The sequence below is a fragment of the Microchirus variegatus genome (assembly GCF_963457635.1).
Source record: "Microchirus variegatus genome assembly, chromosome: 17".
NCBI classification, from domain to species: domain Eukaryota; kingdom Metazoa; phylum Chordata; class Actinopteri; order Pleuronectiformes; family Soleidae; genus Microchirus; species Microchirus variegatus.
The window spans coordinates 23,752,104-23,760,458 of NC_139818.1; positions in this window are offsets into that span (position 1 = coordinate 23,752,104).

Sequence of the window (8,355 nt, forward strand, 5' to 3'; positions counted from 1 at the left end):
GGCTCAGGTTGCTTTAGAAGAAGTACGTCTGAGTCTTTTCCACGCGGATGTTGGTTTTAACGCCGTTATGTGATATTCATATTTTGTCATCTCTGCTGTTTCCCCCTGAGCTCGTCCTCCTCGTCTTCATAAACAGGGAATAAGCCTCGGATTTAACGGGGGAAACAGGCAGACACTGGTCACGTTTATCCCACAGGTCTTTAGTTCTGCGACTCGGTTTCACGTTTTATGATGGAAGAGCACGAACTTGTGTCTGCGGGATATAAAAATGTTTTATAAACATTTTCGGAGCCAGAGAAAAGGATAGTTTACATGTTCTCGGAGTCGCTTGGTTAAAGCTGAAGCTACAGCCTGGTTTAAGCTCCACCCGCTCGCTGGGTTACAACCTGAACCCGTCAATCAAACACACCCACAGAAACTGAATTAATCAGTGTTTTCTAAACCAACAATGTAAGAAATGACATCACATAACCTTAAAAGGTTTACCTTCAATTACGCACACAAACAAAATGACAGAGAAATAAATACAAAATTCTCCAAAAATCAAAAAAAAATTTTTTTATTTACTTCTATATATTATATTGAAATAAATATATATATAATTTCAATTTTAATTAATAAAATTAATAAAAATAGAAATACTGATAATAAGAGAACATTATCTAAAAAACCCAAGAGTAAAAATATAGGCTAAAATATAAATAAAGCGATTTAAAAGACAAACTAAAAAGGTTAAAAGTTTTTGTAATAAAGCAAATACTACATCACTAATATTTTAAACACAGAAACAAAGGGATGATACCAAATATAAAAGGTAAAATTGTACCAAAATGAATGATAATGTTGCTCCTTAACCGTGTTAACTGTATAATAATAAATGTTTCATTGGTTCATCGTATGTTGATGATTCATTGTTGACGTGAAGTAGCCAAAAAAAGAAAAACATAATTATGGCCTTTAAATGTTTAATGATTGATTAAAACAATGCATAGAGTTTAATTAGGAATTATTTATAGACTTTAAATATTGGAAAAATGACATTATTAGTGTCTAATCACTTATTTTAGTATCTATATATGCTATATTTTTTTAAATGAGGTATTGTAAATGACAGTATAAATATGTTTATATTATTGTTTTTCTAATTTTATATGTCATGTTTATATACACACTGATTAACTTTTTTTATAAAAATGAGAAAACAGCAATATTTTTTTTTTTTTTGAAATGATGTTATTGTTATTTATTTGGCAAATTATAACAAACCAAATTCACCTTTTATACCCAAATTTGAGCAGTTAAGCATAATATTCAGCCACTAAAACACATGTTTCTGTTCAGAAATGAACTATAAACAGTAAATAACTATAATTTTACATCTTATTCAAGAAATTATAATGAACTGTTTTTAATCATATTTTAACAATAAAAACCATTAAAAGTACTGTATTTTCGCTGTGACGATGAGTTTCCCACACGGCGGACACGTGGACTGACGGACGTGAGGGTTTTTAATTGTGAAAACGACACATTAAGGCGAGTTCCTCTGGTGCAGCAGTCGTATCGAGTGTCTCACACACACACACACACACACACACACACACACACACACACATTCTTGTACTTGCTGCATACTGAGGACTGGGTTGCTGACAAAGTGAGGACCAGCATTTCTACTTTATAAATCAAGACAATTACAAATATCAACTTCATGAATGACATCTACAAAGAACTACTGGTTGCAGTACCATAAAATGTCTGCAGGTGGAGCCCCAGAGCAAAAAGGGCTGGAAAACCTTTTTTCCAATTTTTCCAATTTTTTTCTTTTTTGGTCCAAAATTTGACAAAAACGTCATACTATACTATGTCGTCCAAAATTTGAAAAATACGATTTTACCCAAAATTTTTGGTCCAAAATTTGCCAAAAACCTCATATTATACTATGTTGTCCAAAATTAGATTTCTTTTTTTTTTTTTGATAAATTGAGTATATCATGTTATAGCAACCTAAGGAAGTGATTTCAATGAAAACAAAGTGAGGACGGGCCAAAATGTCCTCACTCCGTAAAAATGACCTCACTTTGTTGGTTAAAAACCCTCACTGGTCCTCAGTATGCCGCAAGTACAAGAACACACACACACACACACACACACAGAGAGAGGTGTCTGGCAGAGAACAGCAGACTGACATCACATCCAAACACACACAACAGAGGAAAAACAGAGAGTGACTGACAGGAAGCGTGAAAGAGAAGAACGTGTGCTGTGAGCTGGGAGTTTCCTCCACGAGTCATTCGATGAAGACAAGAAACAGACACAGAGAAAGAGAAAGAGAAAGAGAGAAAGTTGTGGTTTGATAAATGCCGCCGTCGTACGTTTTACAGGCACATCACAAAAATACATTTGGAGTATTGGATGTCAAGAGGTTCAGGACCGGGTCACGTGATCATTAACGGCAACCTGAGAGAGCGGATAGCGGCGCGGTGTGTGGGCGCGAGACTGTGGTTACAGATGCTGACGTGACCGCTGTAGTGCAGCCATTATACTTTAAAGGTAAAGACTGAGCTGATGTATGAAGACAAAAATGCACTTTTAAGGGTTAGTCAGTGGTTGTATATACTTTTTTTTCTCACCTTTTCACACTATTGACATTAATATTAACTGTTTTACATTATTTTCACTTTCCTATTTTCTTCATTTTCACAAATTTCCGTGCCCCTGGTAACCCAAGCTCGTGGTCCTGGTAGTATAAGTTTGACTTAGTCATTTTTTTTGGACACATTTTGTTTGTGCCCCTTTTGTATAATTTTTATAATTATATTTTCTTCATTTTCATAAAACTCTGTGCCGTCCTGGAGCCCCAGAGTGGGGTATTCACTCCTTTTTCTTACATATATACAGAGGCTATAAAAATGTTCAATTTAAAGTAAAGAAAAATATAATTTATTTTTAATTTATTATTATTTATTATTTTTAATAATTTAAACTTATATTGTACCTTTAATTTTAGGGGTCACTTTGTTTATGTTTATTTTTTTTTACATATCTGTTCCCAAAAATGCGAACATTTCATCTAAAAAGAGCAGATAAAATTGCAGCAAATTCAAATATTTGCTCCTATTTCAAAAATAATTATGATACCAAAAATAAAAAATAAATAATAGTAATAATAATAATAATAATAACAGGAATAAAATCTGATTGTATTGTGCATTTCTGGAAACTAATTTTAAATTTCTGCCAAATAAATACAATTTAACCTAAATATTACATATTGTTCCTTTAATTTTAATGGTCACCAGCAGCTGACTTTGTTTGTATGTTAATTTTTTTGACATATCTGTTCCCCAAAAATCTAAAAAGAACACATAACATTGCCACAAATTGAAATGTTCACTCACATACTATCCCAAAATAATTATTAGGAAGAAAATGTGATTGTATTGTGCAGACATTTCTGTGACGGCTCGAGTTAAACTAAACGCTCGTGGCTGCAGCTGCAGACAGACAGACTCACTAACACAATATCACAGCAAGACATTTTGCTCTTGGAGAGGAACGATAAAAAACAACCCAAAAACCTCAAAAACCAGCCAAACTCAAAGGTCTGGTCATTTTACCGTGAAACAATAGTGATATAATGTGAGTTCAGCTGATGATTTCTCCTCCATGAGAGCAAACGCGTTCAGTCTGAACCATTAGAAGCATTAACTTTGGGTTTTTTCTCGTCCTCCGGGAGGAAGGTTTGCAGCCAACAGTTTGAAGAAGAGAAACTCAACACATACGCAGCTTTTCTTAAAATTGAAGATGACAATTTGGGGGTTTTTTCAACTTGACCAGAAGCTGAGGAGTCACCAAAAAGATGTTTTGGCATTTTTGGAAACATGGTTTCTCGAGATCAGTAAAACATCTGGAACGAAGTTTGAATTAAAAGTATTTGTCCACTGTTACATCATCTGCATCCATGAATTCATCATGATCTTCTACAGAATTTAAAATGTAGAAAATCATGATATTACATGAAAAATTAAGACGACCACTAATATATAGGAAACGGCAACTAATTGGGGACGTGGACACTGTGTGATTGACAGCTCGGCCTGTCCAATAGGTGTGCATGAGAATTTGAACCATTGGACCTCAATTATTCATACTTTTGCCACGGGAATAATACACAACTCCTTATATGGACGTCCTTAAGCTTTACAAAATGCATTTTTTGTTCTTCTTATGTGTTATAAATTTAGATCGCATATATAAAATTTTTATGTTTTTTTAAACGGCAGTAGTGATAATTGTGCAGAATTGTGTTTTTATTTTCATTTTTGTTGAAGAAAACGTGAATTTTGAACTTTGACGTATTTCCAAATTTCAAAAAATTTTGAAAACACTTACTACTTTTTGCTCAGGTGGACAAAATGGGAAAAAAATATAATTTCATCAGATTATACCTATAGGTTGTGCTTAAAAAGAGGACAGAAGACTGTTTTTCCGTTTTTAGGAAAAGAGCAGGTGTTCTAAGGGTTAACAAAAACCAGTGTCTAACTCACCAGCATACAGTGCTTGTGATTTATTTCTTAAATGTGCCTATGGAGAGCTGCATGTTACCTCATGACTTCCTCATATCATTCATCATCGATTGTTTTTCCCACAAAAAAATGTATCTACGTACAGTATAGTCGACCTGTTTTCAGTCGTCTCGCTTTACTAGCGCTACGTTGCCGTTGCCTCCAACCAAGTCTTGGACGGTAAAACTAATCACTTCCTGAGTGCAGCACTGGTCTAAGTAACACAAAGTAAACAGAATTCTTTGTGAAGACAAAACAACAGAAACCATACATTTAAAAGAAGAATTTAACAAACAATATTCTATCGTGATATTTTGTTTTCCCGCCATCACGCGCCGCCGCCGCCGCCGCCTCCTCGTCTCTCTCACTCGTCACCTCTGAGCCGGGAAGCAATTCACTAACCCCCCCCCCCCCCCCCTCCTCCTCTCATCGCCACTCCAGTTGTTCCCGTCTCCGGCAATTTTGGCGAGCCATTTGGATAAATACCATGACAATCCGTGTACGGCGAGCCCCAGCCACGGCGTATTAGCCTCACTATGATTGAGTGTGTGAATGTGGAGTGCAGTATCCTCTTAAATCCCTTCAAAAAAAAAAAAAGCATTCCCTCATGCATTCATGAAAAGAGCCCATTTATAGACATGCAAAAAAAAAAAAATAGAAAAAGGAGGGTCTGATTCAACTGACTTGAAGTGTGGCCGCCAAGGAAAACAATGTGCCCGGCCAGAAAAAGTGAAGTCTGTAATGCAGCGACTTAATTCCATTCTCTCGCATGAAAAGAGAGGTTTTTAGTTTTTTTTTTAAAAGAAAGAGTTCAGGACTTGGCTGTAAAAACGCCGCTGTGTCCGAATAGTGTGCGACTGACAGAGGCACTGACATACAAACTATCACTCTGCACGAAAATCAACATGAGGCTAAATCGCGCCGCGGGGCAAACAGCAGCAGGTCGGCCCACGGTGCGTCACCGCGATATGACAAGTGATTTATGGGACGACCAGAACAGAACAGAGAGAAAACGTGACATGGAAGTGGAGCGGAGGAAAAAAAATAGAACGTATACACAAAGAGGAATAAAGTGGAGGGTGGTGGTGGTGGGGATGGGTGGGGGTGGGGGGGGGAGCATGGAGAATGCTCGGTGCCAGCCGTCGCTCCATTTTTGCTCCATTAATGCCGAGAGTAACGGCCTCGCTGACTGAGGGATGATGGGAAAATGGCCCTTCCTGTAGGGGAGCCCTTGAAGTGATGTATGGCGGCGAGGACGGAGCAAAGTGCTCTGTCGTCATCGCCGCGCTCATAAACAACGGGAGGCCTCATCGTCCTCCGACTGTATCCAGAGTTCACTCAAGCAAACGTCACTCTAGGAACTCTAGCGGTTGAGGAAATGCAGTGTGTAACTTTTGTTTTATTATCTTTATTTATGTGACTCAAAACTATCAGACCTGACTGAGGGAGCGCTTGTGCGTATACAGTGGCAGCGCAGGGTTGGGCCCGGGTAAAAACAGTGGAGAGATGGAGGTTTTTCAAGGGATTTTGAAGTGTTTTTAGTCATCTGACTTTACTAGCGCTTTGCCTGTGTCTCTCCAGACATTAAATAAATCACTTCCTGTGTGTCGCATAAAGGTTCCATCTGGAACCCTTTTGGAGGGTTCCACCAAGAACCGTCAAAACCCTTTATTCAGGAAAAGGGTTTTAAAGGGTTCTCTGGATCAAAATGGTTCTTACTGGAATCATTAGTGTTACCAAGAACCCTTGAAAATTCAGGAAAGGGTTTTTCAGAAGCAAATGGTTCCAGGTAGAACCTCAGCCCTTGTAGAAGGACCCTTTTGGAACCCTTATTTCTAAGAGTGTACTGAGAAACCCTTTCACGTTCCTTAGTCCAGGTTCAAATTTTGAACCCGGCCAGCACGTTCAAACTGAACCGCAAAAGTTGGTTCTCAGCCGGAACCGTGACATCATCAGTGGGTGTGCCATATTCTGGGTTCCCACTTTGGACCATAGAACTGCATCTCTTTATGGCATTGATAGTGGTTTAAATGTACAGGACACGTGTTAATTTGCCAGTTTTCACTCTATACTAGAAAATAAAACTGCAAAATTACAATACACTCTTAGAAATAAGGGTTCCAAAAGGATTCTTCTACAAGGACTGAGGTTCTAACTGGAACCATTTGCTTCTGAAAAAGGGTTTTACAAGGGTTCTTGGTAACACTAATGGTTCCAGTAAGAACCATTTTGATCCAGAGAACCCTTTAAAAGCCCTTTCCTGAATAAAAGGTTTTAAAAGGGTTCTTGGTGGAACCCTCCAAAAAGGTTCCAGGTGGAACCTTTATAAAAAGTTTCTACCTGGAGCCAAAAAAGGGTTCTGCTATGAGGACCAGCCGAAGAACCTTATATGGTTCTACTTAGCACTTTTATTTCTAAGAGTGTATAAACCAACCAAAAATGACAATTCCTGCTGTTAAATCCAACGGTCGACACTATGACATCATTCATTTTATTCAGTTTTATAGCGAAGAACGGTCCACGTTCTCATGTTAACTATGCACCTATTGGACAGGACAAGCTGTCAATCACACTGTGTCCACGCCCCCGAATACAAGTCACGCTTCATCGCCTATTAGTTGAGAATGCTGAGTCACTATTTCCAACTCTATTATTGGTCCTGTTGTCTTTATTATTGATCTAATATTCAGATTTTTTTCAGTTCTATTTTCTCCTTCAAACATCAAAATATTGTTATTTTACTGTAAATGTATAAACACCTATAGACCATAAACACCTTTAGAAAGTGTTTATTGTGAGAGTCTCATTGACTTACATCCACTAACAGACATTTAATAGAATACAAGTCTTAAACACTTGTTTTGCATATGCTTCAGCTTCAAGCTTTTCTGGACTCTCTACTGTGTTACGTTCTGCTCAAGGTGATGAAAGCAGTTGTCGTTGTGCCTGAACACAAGTCCGGGCGTATTAGATTTGACTTTTATTAAACTGATTATGATGTAGATATAAACTCAATTTATGACTTTATGCAGAGAGAGAGAGAGAGAGAGAGAGTCAGCGGTTTTTCCCAAAGTAGAGGTCAGAGCCCACGAGGGAGACTTTATAAGACGGTTTCCTGGAATCAAATAAAATGCATTATCATAAAAAACACAGCACATTTTCTCGCTGTAATTGCTACAATTTAATTCGATTGAATTTAAATTAAATTAAATTAAAAGCATGCAAATGAAATATGTCATCGGCCATCAGGAGCTCCGGAATGCGGGAACCCCCGGTTTTATGTTAGCACATTACTTATTTGTGCACGACTGACAAGTAAGATAATTAAATTATTTCAAAGAATATTGAAAACAATTGTTTCACTGTGTCTTTTGCCTGGCTTTAATGCTTTGTTATGATTTAAAATGCTAAAAATTTCGTATATACCTTTATATATACTGCATATTTCAGATTTATGTGTGTTTGAATTCATCATTTAGGTAACACTTCAGATTAGGGAACACATATTCACCATTAACTGGGTGCTTACTAACATATATAAGTAGCATACTAGCCCTTTATTAGTAACCATTAAGCACATATTAACACCTTATTCTACCTCTATTATGACATGCATTAAAGGCACCATATGTAGGAATGTGGCCAAAAACAGTTACTACATTCAAATTCAAAACACCGAGGTCTTTTAGGTTTCGTTTTCTGGCGTCTAACTGGCAACCCGTGGTTGCTCGGCAGCTGAGACTCTACTGACTGCAATGATTGGTAGACGGCGGTAGGTGGCGCCACA